The following is a 13,445-nucleotide window of genomic DNA, read 5'->3' on the forward strand; positions in this document are numbered from 1 at the left end:
AGCAGTAAAGATCTTTCCTACGCACACTTCTAAGAAACACTTAACTAAGATACACAAGTTTTTCTGGAGAAAATATTCAAAATCTTGTCAATGAGTCTGCTATTATAGCTATAAGGAAGAAAGGAAATATGCCATGGATAAATCAACTCTTCTTCATGACAACAGATGTAGAGCTTTATTTTAAAATCATGTGAGGTTTGAAGCTACAGGTTCCTCCACGGGATCAAATTTCTCATGTCATGAAAATACTTGGTGATGAGTTTGGAACTGCATTAAACATTGAGAGAAGGATTGGTCGGCAATCAGTTTTGGGAGCACTAACTTCTGCTCAACAAACCCTTGTGCAGGCCTTCGGTCCCTCATCTTCTAAATTGCTTCAAATGATACATTTGATCCTCCACACAAAAAATGTATTGAATCATGATCGGTGGTTTTGACCGCATCAAGTTATTGACCGTGATATTTGCAATCAAAAATGTTGATTATTCGAAAAAGATAGAGGCATGTTATAATGTGGAACCCGCATTGTTTTCTCTTATGTCAAAATTTGAGTATCTTAAACATATATAAGATTAATGGATATTGATACTCAATGTCAGTTATGAGAACCTTGCAAACACGAAAGTTAGATGCCACCTGTCCACAGCATGTCATAAGGCTACTCAGGCTCATAATGTAATATGGTGTGCATGTAATATGGGAAAATAAGGACAACGTATATCTGTAGGAAGTCATAAAGAATTTCCATGTGGCAAGTGTTATCAGTTACATTTGCTTATTTCCTAAGGAATTTATGAGGAAAGAATGATAAATAAAAGAATTAGTTTTCATAACGGAAGAGGGGGGGAACGAAACAACTTTCACAACTGATAGAGAAAGAATAAATAAGCAACAACAAGTGAAGGAAGCAGCCCCCAATTCTTCCTTCTTCTAGACTGCAGACTTTGGGCTCTAGGCAGGGAGGAGATTTCGTAAAATCTTTTCATTTTCTTGAGAGACAATGAGAGGTAGAGCATGGGCAGATTTTCTTTCTTTTCAGAACTGTGTCTGAGATCAAGATTAAATTTTGGTGTTTGATGTAATATTGTGAAGAAAGTTTCTATTTTCTTTGAATAATGACCGGATTGTAATGTGTGAAGGAGGCTTTGTAATCTTTTACAGTCAGGGAAGGGAGGCTAAAGGTTAAACATATTATACTTTGTTGATAATGTATTTTTCCTTCCACTGAATTTGGACTTTGAGTCAATTCCAGTTTTCTCTGAAATTGCAGTCTGTTGTCATTGTTTCTTTATTACCTTGATATCCCAAATATTCTGCAAGGTTCTGATTTTAATTCTCTCAGGGAGATAAATGACACTATTTCATCTTTATCACATAATTCAATGACCAACAAATGAACTTTGCGTCATCTATTGTTCTTTGCTTTCTTTTCATGTTGTAGTATAGATTTTCGCATCTACGTTGTACTTATGGGTAGATGTTTGATATCCTTTTATGCTTTCTAGTAAAAGCATTCACATTTGATTCATTGAATATTTCACACAAGGAGCTGTACCCGATAAAATTCAGAGGAAGGTTATTAATCTAATAATAACCTATCCAACTGTTGGTGCTAGTTTGTCCTTTCATTTGGGCATTCAGGGTCAGATTTGCATGCATTTTTTTCAAAGGACAATCTGTTCACTAGCAAAACTGAAAGAACAAAATAGAAACATCATAATACACAACTATTTTAAAAACAATAAAAATGACATCTAGCAGTAGCATTTAAAGTTCTCAGAAGAATACAGTTCAAGATCTAAACTAAGATAAATAGGAAACACGAAAAACTATGAAGACCATAAGCCAAATAATATTTTCGTCTCATTACTATAGAAGACATTTTCGAGGAAAATAGTCAACTAAATGGGAAGAGTCAAAGATGCTTACTTGAGAAGCACAAAGCACTTTGTAACTTTTTCACTTTGATCTTGATAACCATATAACTCTGCTCATCTCTATATTTGTAACTCCTGAAGACCAACATCCACAAAGACCATTGACCATTGATCAAGGGATCTTGCAGATTCGAGAATTTATTGATTTCCCTATTTACTCAGACAAATGAAGCAATGTGTGCGTTGAAATAGTACCTTTTTGTGGAAAATGAGGCTCCCAAGACTACTCTTCTGACAACTGTAATAAATTTAAATCTATTCTAACAAGCACTCACCTACTGTCTCAACAAAATATCAATTACATGCACTAGAAAAATCCACACAACTCTATGGCAAACGTGACACAAACATTTTACATAGGCTTTCACTAAATGTGTTTCTAACAAATCAGTCTATATGGACCTCCTCTTCGTACTGCAAAAAGTAAGAAACCACTTGTCTTTTCTGACCACAATTATGCAGTGTTCATTTTCTATCCACAACTTCTTGGATGGAGTAAGAAAGCATTGCCAATTTTATCATTATCTTTAAAAATAAGAAATAAAACTCCACAACACTGACTGTTCAATGTACAATCATATGCAAAAAATATCTCTACAAAGTTACAAAAAATTAGAAAATGAAAGAACAAAATAGGAACATCATAATACACAACTATTATGAAAAAATCAACTAATTTCATTGGCTAATAAAAAACAATAAAAAGAACATCTAGTAGATGCTATAGTATCTTGCCTACAACAGAAACTAATATATACATTTTTAAAATATTACCGCACAAACTTTACAATGTTTACCATGCTTCCAGATAAAAAATAAATAACTTCCTTTACTTTACTTTCATGTTGGATAGGTGCATTTTGTGTAGAGCTTTAGGTGCGTCCCTTTATAATCTAGCGTAGTTAAACCTACACCACAGAATTATTTTTCAGATGATCCCATTTCAGCATCAAATGATTGTATACAACAGATCCCCTCTTGCAGAGTAATTTCATTTCTGCAGCTTGTTTTGGTCGGCGAGGATGAGTGGTTCGAAGAAGCCTCATGTTGTGGCGGTGCCATTTCCAGCACTTGGTCACCTCATTCCTTTCTTCGACCTCGCTAAGCTCCTCGCTTCCAACGGCCTTGCCGTTAGTTATGTCACAACGCTTGCTAATGTTGCCCTCCTCCATGAACATCTTCCTCAAGCTGTTAATCATCATGATCTCCACATTCGCCTGGTTGCTCTTCCTATGCCCGCCGTGGAAGGACTACATGGACGACAGAGGTACGATCTTCTTCCCCTGGAGTCGAGGAGCCTCATCGTCGAGATGTTGGAGGAGCAAATCAACCAAAAAGCAGTAGCAGCACATCCGGTGTGTATTATCTCTGATTTATTTATTAGGTGGGCTGTCGACATGGCACAAAAATTTAGCATTGCTAGTTTTCTGTTCAATACCTGTGGCGCCTTCTCAATGACTCTGATGCATTCGATTTCATGTTCGATACTGTAAAACGCGTTGGAGAAAGATGAGGAGGGCAGTCTTGTGGTGAGCTACAATTTGTCTCGTCCTCTCAAATTGTCGAAACATGAGGTATCCCCATTTTTCCTCAATGCAGACCTTTCAAACCCCATTTAGCTCTTCTGTTACTAGCATTTCCAAGAGATTGGCAAAGGATCGGGAACGCTGGTCAACACGTTCCACGGGATCGAGGATTCCTATGTCAAGCACTTGAAAAATGTGACTGCGAAACCAGTTTGGGCCGTAGGCCCTGTGCATCAACAAATTAAATCTGAATGGTGGAGCAGAGAACGTTAACAGCAGAGGGAAAATGGTGGACATTGATGAAGAGGAGCTCCTTTGCTGGCTAGATTCGAAAAGTCTTCGTTCCGTTGTATACATTTCATTCGGAAGCCACAACGTTTTATCAGAAGAATAAGCACATGCCTTGGCCAGAGCTCTGGAAGCCAGCGAGCAGCCATTTGTTTGGGGTATTAAACTAAACCAAAAATGGAACCGGCATCTTCAGATCCAAAGACTGATCATTTTGGCACGTATTTGCTAGAGGGTTTTCTAGAGTAGACAAAAGAGAGAGGGTTAACCATACGCGGCTGGGCGCCACAATATTAATTCTTTCCTATGTTTCAGTGGACGCCTTCATAAGCCACTGTGGATGGAACTCTTCGCTTGAAAGCATTTCTCTTGGTGTTTTGATTCTCGCATGGCCCATGTCTGGAGATCAGCACTTCAATTCTAAGCTTTTTGCAGAAGTGGGCGTAGTAATCCAGTTGTGCAAACACACAGACGGAAATCCAGAGGAGGAAAGGGTTAGGGAGGATTTGAGAATGGTTCTGGTTGGAGAGAAGGGAAAAGAGATGAGAGAATGTGCAGAGAGATTGAAGGAGACGGCTGCAAATGCTGTCAAACAGAAAGGATCTTCAGTCGCAGATTTGACAGCTTTTGTAAGTCGCATGTATAAGCTTAATAAACGGTCTCTAATGGCTAAAGAGCAAACTCTTTGTTTGCCCCTTGCCTATGCCTAGGCTATGTACGGCCCCCTGCCATCAGTGCATTTGATATATAGCCGGGCAACCCTTTCTTGGGAGCTCCCTTGCCATTTTACCCTCGGAGAAAAGCCTTGGTTTATTCATTATTCATTCTCCACTTCACTCACAAAAAATATTTCTTCATAGTTTGGTGCTACTTACTATTATTTTAATAGAATATCAACAATTATCTTATTGAAATGGCTAATGCTAGATGATGATTAGTTTGAAGATTAGTTTGTTCACATGCAATTTTTTTTTTTTAAATCAATAGAATTGAATTGAAACCTTATTTTAGCTTGTATATTGTAGAGAACATTGTAATGTAATTGTGAATTTTGAAATTAATCTTATAAATGTTAGATTAATTTTTAAATTTTGAACTAGTTTTAAATTGACTTAATATTTTTTTTTTCAAACTTTTATATTAGATTTGAGATCATTTAACTATACTCAATTTTATAATTATAAAGCATTAAAGATCAATAATATTTACTAAAGAGACATTTTGAATATTTAGATTGGATTACATTAAAATACATATTTTTACATACAATTTTAGAATATTTGAATAATTAATTCTTATAACCAAATTTTTCGAGCTTTATCTAAATGAACTTTGTAAAGTAGAAAAAGAAGAAGACAATTTATCGAATGAGTTGTGATTAATCTTATTCTTATAAACTTATTTTTAGTTATAAACTTATTCTTAGTATTAATCTTATTTTTAGTTATAAACTTAAATAATATTATATTTAAGAATTAGATTAAATTTTATTTTTTATATTATATTTAAAATAAATCTAAGAATTAGATTAAGGTTAAAGTTTTATATTATATTATATTTACTTTGGTATTGTAACATAACATAAACCTATAGGTAATAAAGTTTTGTTAACTTAATAAATCAAAGGTTGTGTTTCAAAGTTACTATACATGAATGTTTTTTTTATTTCAAGTTATCACTTCCCCATTTAGACTTTTGTTGAAAAAAGAATAATACATGCTAAATAGGCTATGATTCCAACTATACAAATTTATGAAATAACATGACCTAATGTTTTAATTACTAGCATTTAACACTTCTCCAATGTAGTCTTTAATCCCTATAAGTGAATGTATAGTTGATTTGAAGTTATCATGTCTCTATTTAGACTTTTGTTGCAAAGAAAACATTAATAGCTAAGTATACTATGATTCAAACCTCACAACTGAATGAAATAAAAAGAGAAATTTTTTGAATTACTAAGTTTGAACCTTAAATATTCTACTAACCTAGAATAGTCCATCTAGTCAAAAAATTAAATATAATTATTTTTGAAGCATTCTTTTGATTGTTATCCTACTAACCTACAAGATAGATACCTTGACTTGAGAACTTACAACTATGTATTTATGGATAGACCTAGTTAACTAGAAAAGCATTTACAAGACATTTAAAATTTTAAATGAAGATATCAAGTAAATACATTTGAAAACTTAGAAATTAAATCACTTCAACATTGTTGCATAACATCACTTTTTTTCTTTACTCCATGTAATATTAGGTTCGTAACAAAAAATGCAAGTTCATTAACCTCTAAGAGAGAATTTATAAGTAAAATATTCATTCAAACTACAAAAGAAAATTATAGTAAAACATAAAACAAGATGGCAAAATTATATTCTCTTTTCCCAAATAATTTAAGGTCAAGAACATCCATAATTGTAATAAAAATCATTGTTATATGTTATATATAAAGTACCTATATAAATGATGAATCTATTGTGAATTATCAAGCTACTCCATCCAAAATATCATTGTGAAAGTGAGAGGTAATTAAACTTACACATTGAATAAGTCTCTTTCCTCCCCACTCAACTTTGTAGTGTTAAATGTATTCTAAACTATCAAAACATTGGAAAATTTAGTAAAGTATATTGATTATTTGTAATAGTGTTGATGATAACTCCCCATGTTAATTTCATTAAAACCTACATATAAACATATACTTTGGTTGTTAAAAAATTCTATAAAGTTAAGTTTTAAAATTGCAAGAAAAAATTTTGATAATGATTTTACCTTCACTAGTTTGCATTGCTTACATTGTTCCTGGCAGTTGGTTAAGATCAATACACAAAGGTAGCCCATGTTGTCCGTTATTCTTTTCACCATCTTAACTTGCAATGACATGTATAATTAATTAGTCAATACAAATTAGTAATTCATTTAGAAGTATAATATGTAGTTAATATATTAGTAATATTGAAATTCTTAATTACCTGAAATCCTTTGTTCAAATGCTTGAGTGGGGATAGCACCAATAGTTGATGATGGTTAAGTTTCACAAATTGTACATGCTAATTGTTTGATTAAGTATAGAAAGGAGGTTAGAATAAATAAAGAATGAAAATATTATAATTAATGAATTAACATATTTAATCATTAAAATTACCATCTATAGTTTGCATTTCATCTATTGTTGATTGGTTCAAATCAATAGAGAAGGGTAGTCGACACTGCTATGTATTCTTTGCATCTTTCAAAGATACAATAAAAAAAATTTACACATAAATAAGAGGAAGAATTATTATTATGGAAATTACTAAAACAAATTAAAATAAATGTACTAACCATGTTCCATGATAGTAGTTGTTTCTTCTTGTATGGCTATGCTCGAACGATGTAAGACCTTCTTTTTCATTTTCTTTCTATGAGATATGGAAGGTAATTGAAACTCTTCCTGCTCTATGACTCTTTCACTTGATTCTTGATGAATGTCACTACGTCTTTGGAGAACAATATATATTTTTATGTAGTTTGGTTGGACTAAACCATGGTGGTATTTGTCTTATGGGCATGTTCTTAGTACTAGGGATTGTTGTAAACTTTGAAAGGGAAGACATAGATGCATGGAAATCTTTTTTAAATCTTTAAAAACATTTAGAAAATATGAGTTTTACATCTTCTCCAGGTGGTAGATTTTGGAATAATAAATTCATATAATCCAAAGCACTTTGATACACATCATTGAAAGGACTTGATGAATTTCAACCATCTATACAAAAACAAAAATTAAGTTAAATAAATAGAAAACATTAATATTTTAATTGAGAATTCATGGCATTGGGAGTTACCAATTCTTTGGTCTTCAACACTTCCAACTCCAATCACTTCATGATCTTCTAATGGATTATATGCATCTGCAATTTGAAAATTAATTTATTAAGCTTAAGAACCATAAAAATTGAATAATTATTTTTACTATGAAAGATAAATAAACATTAACACTGATATTATACGCATGACAGGAACTCTCTCCACCATTATTACCATGATCAACCAATGGAGTAACACCTTTTGTAGTTCAATTCTTTTTTTGTTAGTTTAGAGAAAACATAAACTCTGAAAATAAATCTATATAATAGTCAAATGCTAGAAGAAACTTACCAACAACTTGATCTTTCCCATTTGTTTGGTTTCTCTTTATAAGATCTAAAATCTTGAACACATGCTTACATGTGTTTCCTCTTTGTGCTCATTGACAATCACACATGTGTAAATCTGGTCCAAATTTTCTAACAATGTACCACTTCATATGATCGGATTGACTTCTTATTTTGTATGTATTGGGGAAATCATAAGGATTGAAATCTAAATATGGTTTTTTTTTTATCTCTCTAGTGTGGTTCTATAATATCTTTTTTTTTTTAAGTTAGTGACAAATCTAGATAACTGCAAATATCTTTTATTTTTATAAAATAGCTCTATCCTATGAAGAAGTGTATGGATAAGCCAATCCATTCTCCTTGTACATTTTTTGGCACAATCACTTAAATAATGACTTTTGATATGCAAATGATAAGACTCTATAGATGCATTAGTTTCTTGATTGGCATGTAGGAAATTTGGAAAAAATTTTGCCCACATTGCTATACAAGAAAACATAAAACATATTATTAACTAAAAATAATAAATTTATATATGTAAATACATATATATACAAAAAAAAATGAAAGCACTGACAAACTTACTGATACAGGTTTCATCATCGCACCAAGTTTTTAGAAAATTATCAATCAATGTTTTCTCTTCTTTGAACTCCTCCATGAATTATTTGATTAAGTGAATGGTGATATTTTTATTATCACCAGTTGCATGCATTATGTCACCCAATCTATCAAACATGTTTGTTCCAACATCTCTATTGCTTGCGAACCTATATTAGAAAAGATAATAAGAGGTTGCATACTCAAATAAGTGATGCTTGACATATTCTGATTAAATATTGACCCACCTGTACACATTTTTTAGCCATGCCCTCCGAAAATGCCAAATACATAAAAGTACTCAACAATTTAAAGATGATATGTATACATTGCAAAAATTGATCAATCACATTCTAAGAAAATGAATGCAAAATTGTAGTTTATAACATAAATGATGACTAAAATTGAGTTAATTTTGGTTTAAATGTAGAAATTAAGGCCAATAAAAACCTGATAGCTTTAATTTCTACACTAGCATCATCTGTCATAAATGCGTTGACATGCCAATCATCTCTCAACTTTTTCCCCTATCTATAGTTCACTGTTAACCATTCATTTATATCTTCAACTCTACTTCTCAAGGATATTGCTCATGCAATAGGCACACCAAACTCTTCATAAAAAAAAAACAATGTATATAACTCATACTGCACATAAGTTCAACTTAAAAAAATTAATATATTGAAATAAAAAAAAATGAATGAGTAATAAAATCAATAAATATAGTTAACATTTCTATATTTACACCATATTTGTTTGTTGAAAATGTCAAATCCATTGCTATAATAGAGTTATGTGAATGCTTGACCATCATTTCTCTCATCCATGGTGTTTGGATGCCTACAATAAATGGAACATCTCCCATGGTGTTTGGTGTTTTGTAAAAGAACAAGTTGTCTTTCTCTTCTATATGCCACAAACTAATACTTTTTGCATCATCCTCATTTTTTTTGATCGAAATGAGCATACTCTTTTCCATGCATTTAATACATTTTTCCTTAGTAAACAAGCATCTCTCTTATCCATCAACTCTATTAGACCATGGTCTAAGTAATGTTGATCACAAATTGTATCAATTCCAACACCCATCGTCAATAAGGACTCAACATATGATTTACATTCATTTGATAGTCTTGGTGCAAAGCTAGTCCTTGGATCTCTAGAAGGGTCATTCTTTCCATGAAAAAATTCACCATTAACATTTTGATGGGTAAATTCATTATATGTGATAATAGCAACTTGTGGTCTACCATACATAACTCTAACATGAAAGTGGGTTTGGCAACCACTTTTTTGTATAAACTTTTGTATCTTTTTCACCTTTTTAATGTCTTTCATTTTTTTCTACTATCCTTGGGCCCAAAAGCACAATGATATCTATTTAAGGACATGTAGAAAAAAATATGTTAATCAACATGATAAAAAAAATTTAAAAATGACATGCTTAATTATATGGAAATTTTTAAGCATACCTTGAATACATTATAGTACTATGGTCAATAGGGTTCTCCAATTTGGGCTCTCTATGAATTTTACATAGAAATGTTGTCTCTATGCCATCCTGCAATATGCCTTCTCTTTTGATAAAGTGAGAAAGTCTCCCAAGAGGGATAGTAGCACATATGTCAAGCTCCTGGATATTTTGATTTTTGATAGGTGTCCATTCAAGATCATTCATTGAAAAAAGATTTCATTTTTTTGGGATGTCTTGGACATCTAATCAAATGAGTGATTCCCATTTCAATCCCCTACTCATTCTATACAATATATGGCTAATTAGTAACCCTTTATCTTGTTAAAACATGCATCAAAGATACATTTATTCTATTATATCATAATATATAATTTTTCATATCAAGAGGTGATAGATTTAGGGGATGATTCTATAGGAAAGTAAAACCTATATTGGAGATGAGGAACAACTACAAATTAATAGATAATGGATGTCTACAAAGATGTTGTGTGACTATAGCTAATATGATGGTGGTATAAGCCTAGAGGAGATTTCTATAAGAAAAATATTGGAAAAGAAGCATCAAATAAGTTCAATACTTGATATCTAGTGTTCAATATGAGAAAAAAACCTAAGGGGAGAGAGAGAGAGAGAGAGAGAGAGAGAGAGAGAGATGAGGTTTTGTATCTAGAGAATAGTGAGGGAGGGAGAGAGATTATGGGGATATCTAGAGAGAGTTTGATTAGGCGAGATATCTAGGGAGAATGCAAAGGCATGTGTGTGTGTGGGAGAGAGATAGTAGAGGGTTTATCTATAGAGAAATGAGGGATAGAGAGGTAATAGGGGCATATCTAGAGAGAGAGATTAGCAGGTGTATCTTGAGAGAGGGGGAGGGAGGGAGGGAGGGAGGGAGAGAGAGGGAGATAGAGACAGATAGAGAGATAGATAGAGGTTAAAAGAGGAAGATATGGTGAAAGTAGGTAGGAGAGAGAGTGTTAGAGAGTAATTAGGGGAAGAGAGATGAATATAATGAGACATTAATTACTAATTTGAACCCCCATCTTATACATAATTGATGCCATTTGTTAAAAAAATTTAATTTCCAACAATATTACTAAATAAAACTATATAGCCATAAGACCAATTTAACACATGCACTTAACCCAACTAACATAAGCAAACAAATTGAAATTTTTTTCCACCTTCAACTTATATCAATTTTTTTCTTTGCTATAGATATAAGGGTTTTTAGCAATCCAAAGGGATTAGGATACTACAATAATCTCATCAATGAACTTATTCTCCATGGTAGTTGACACATAAAAAGAACCTAGGGAAAAAAAACATAGTAAACAATAGCAACTGACCATATGAATAAGTGTGTGTGTCACTAATAAACAAACTTGACTGAGATGTCAATAGTAAGCTCATAGAGACTAGACCATTTACTTTTCAAAACTATTTATCTCATAGCTTAGAGGAACATTATGAGGTCATTTGAGTTTAAAACATAATTAGAATTTCCACTTTCAAATATGAAATAGGAGTTTTTGATAAGATTGATTTTAAATTCTCTATAATAAAGGAAACCATTACTTACATTTGTATCCATTATATTTTATTGCGACCTTGTCCTTTGATAAAGTTAGCGAGTCTCCCAAGAGGCATAGTAACACATAAATCGGGACATTTTAATTTTTGATAGGTGTCCATTCAAGATCATTCATTGAAAACTAATTTTCTTTCCTAGATAGCTAGTTGAATGAACTTGATTTTCATTTCCATCCTCTAGTCATTCTGTACAATACTTAATTGGTCACTAACCCTCTATCTTGTTAAAACATGCATGAAAAATATGCTGATACTATTATATCTTTAATAATATATTATAATTTTATCAAGAGGTGATAGATTTACGGGATGATTTTATCATAAAATAAAACCTATTTTGGAGATGATGAGTAATAAAAAATTCATAGATAATGAATGTCTACGAAGATGTTATATGAGTATAGATAATGTGATGGCGGTGTACACCTAGAAATATTCAAAAAGAAACTTCAAATAAGTTTACTACTTGATTTTTGGTGTGTAATATGAGGGAAAAAATTTCTTCACCATATATGACTACTACAATAATTATGTTATTAGATTGAATGCATAGATTTTTTAATGCCTAATTTCACATTATATATCTTATATGACATGAAAACTAGCATAATTATACTTCATTTGTAACCAAAAAGAAACCGATACAAAAGATTCAAAGATGGATTAACTAATATAATAATATTTGATCAATTTCATATAATAGTACTCTTATAGGCATCCATTGAAGTTAACTTGTTATTAAAAGTGATTTTTTTAACCAATCAATTATGAGGTTTTTTCTACATTTGATTTTTTTTTTAATTTACTTAAGTAGAGATGCAATTATTTTAACTAAACATTTTGAAAATTTTTGCTTACCTTTCTTTCATTAGCTAAAAGGTTTTAGAAATATAATCTTTATTCCATTCAGTTGTGATTTTTCAATTGTATTATAAATTCAAAACTTAGAAATATAAACATGTAGATGATATATTTTACATTTCATTTAAGATATTTTTCATGATATATGTTATAATACCATATTTTTTTATATTTATATTTTGCATTCTATTAATAATTATGTATTATATTTAATTACATTTACATTAGATATTGATTTTTTTTATCATGTATATTTTATATCAGATCTCACATTACATATTCTATATGTATACTATTATCTTTATATTATTATATATTATACTAAATATATTTATTATTATTTTAATTTTAAATAATTTTTAAAAATATAACAATAAGAATAGTAATTAGTATTATTATAATTATTAATTTTGAAAAAAAAAAAATTTAAAAGACTAATTTAGAATTTAAAACTTAAAATAATTTGATATAAATTCATAATGTTTTCTTTAAGGGAATAAAGGTTTGATTCAAAACAAATTATGAAATCAAAAAATGAAATCAAACTACAAGCATAAGTTAATTGAATCAAAAAAATTCTGAACACAGTGATTTAATTACAAATTGTTTTAACACAGGGTGTCACTTTCTTAATGGTTGTAGAAACTTATCTTGGTTGTTTGTTTCTATGATTGAATCTTAACTATATAGGGGTGTGATCTTTTTTTAATTAACACAATCTGACCAAGATTGGCTTTACTTGAATGGGCATGTTTCATCTTGCCTATATAAGGAGGTTATGCGATTAATCTTAAATCACAAATAAAAAATATGTTTAGGTGTAGATAAAATCATGGAGTATACCATTTAAAAAGAAAGACAACAAATTATCAAGAGGTAGCAAATCATTTTTATATCAAGATGTTGAATTATATATCAAGACACAACTAATTATCAAATAAACATTGTTCTTTGATTTTTAACTAAATGACAAAAAAATGCTAATTTACAGATTGTTTTTTTGAAAGGGAAGAAACAAATTGAATTC

General features: G+C 30.9%; 1 pseudogene; it reads left to right on the top strand.

Annotated features, from left to right (window-relative positions):
- Positions 1–2,915: 2,915 nt before the first annotated feature.
- On the top strand, positions 2,916–4,461 carry LOC149579719 (scopoletin glucosyltransferase-like; annotated as a pseudogene).
- Positions 4,462–13,445: the final 8,984 nt, after the last annotated feature.

Source organism: Cupressus sempervirens, chromosome 1, assembly GCF_028749045.1.
Source record: "Cupressus sempervirens isolate cs-2001-9-10 chromosome 1, ASM2874904v1, whole genome shotgun sequence".
NCBI classification, from domain to species: domain Eukaryota; kingdom Viridiplantae; phylum Streptophyta; class Pinopsida; order Cupressales; family Cupressaceae; genus Cupressus; species Cupressus sempervirens.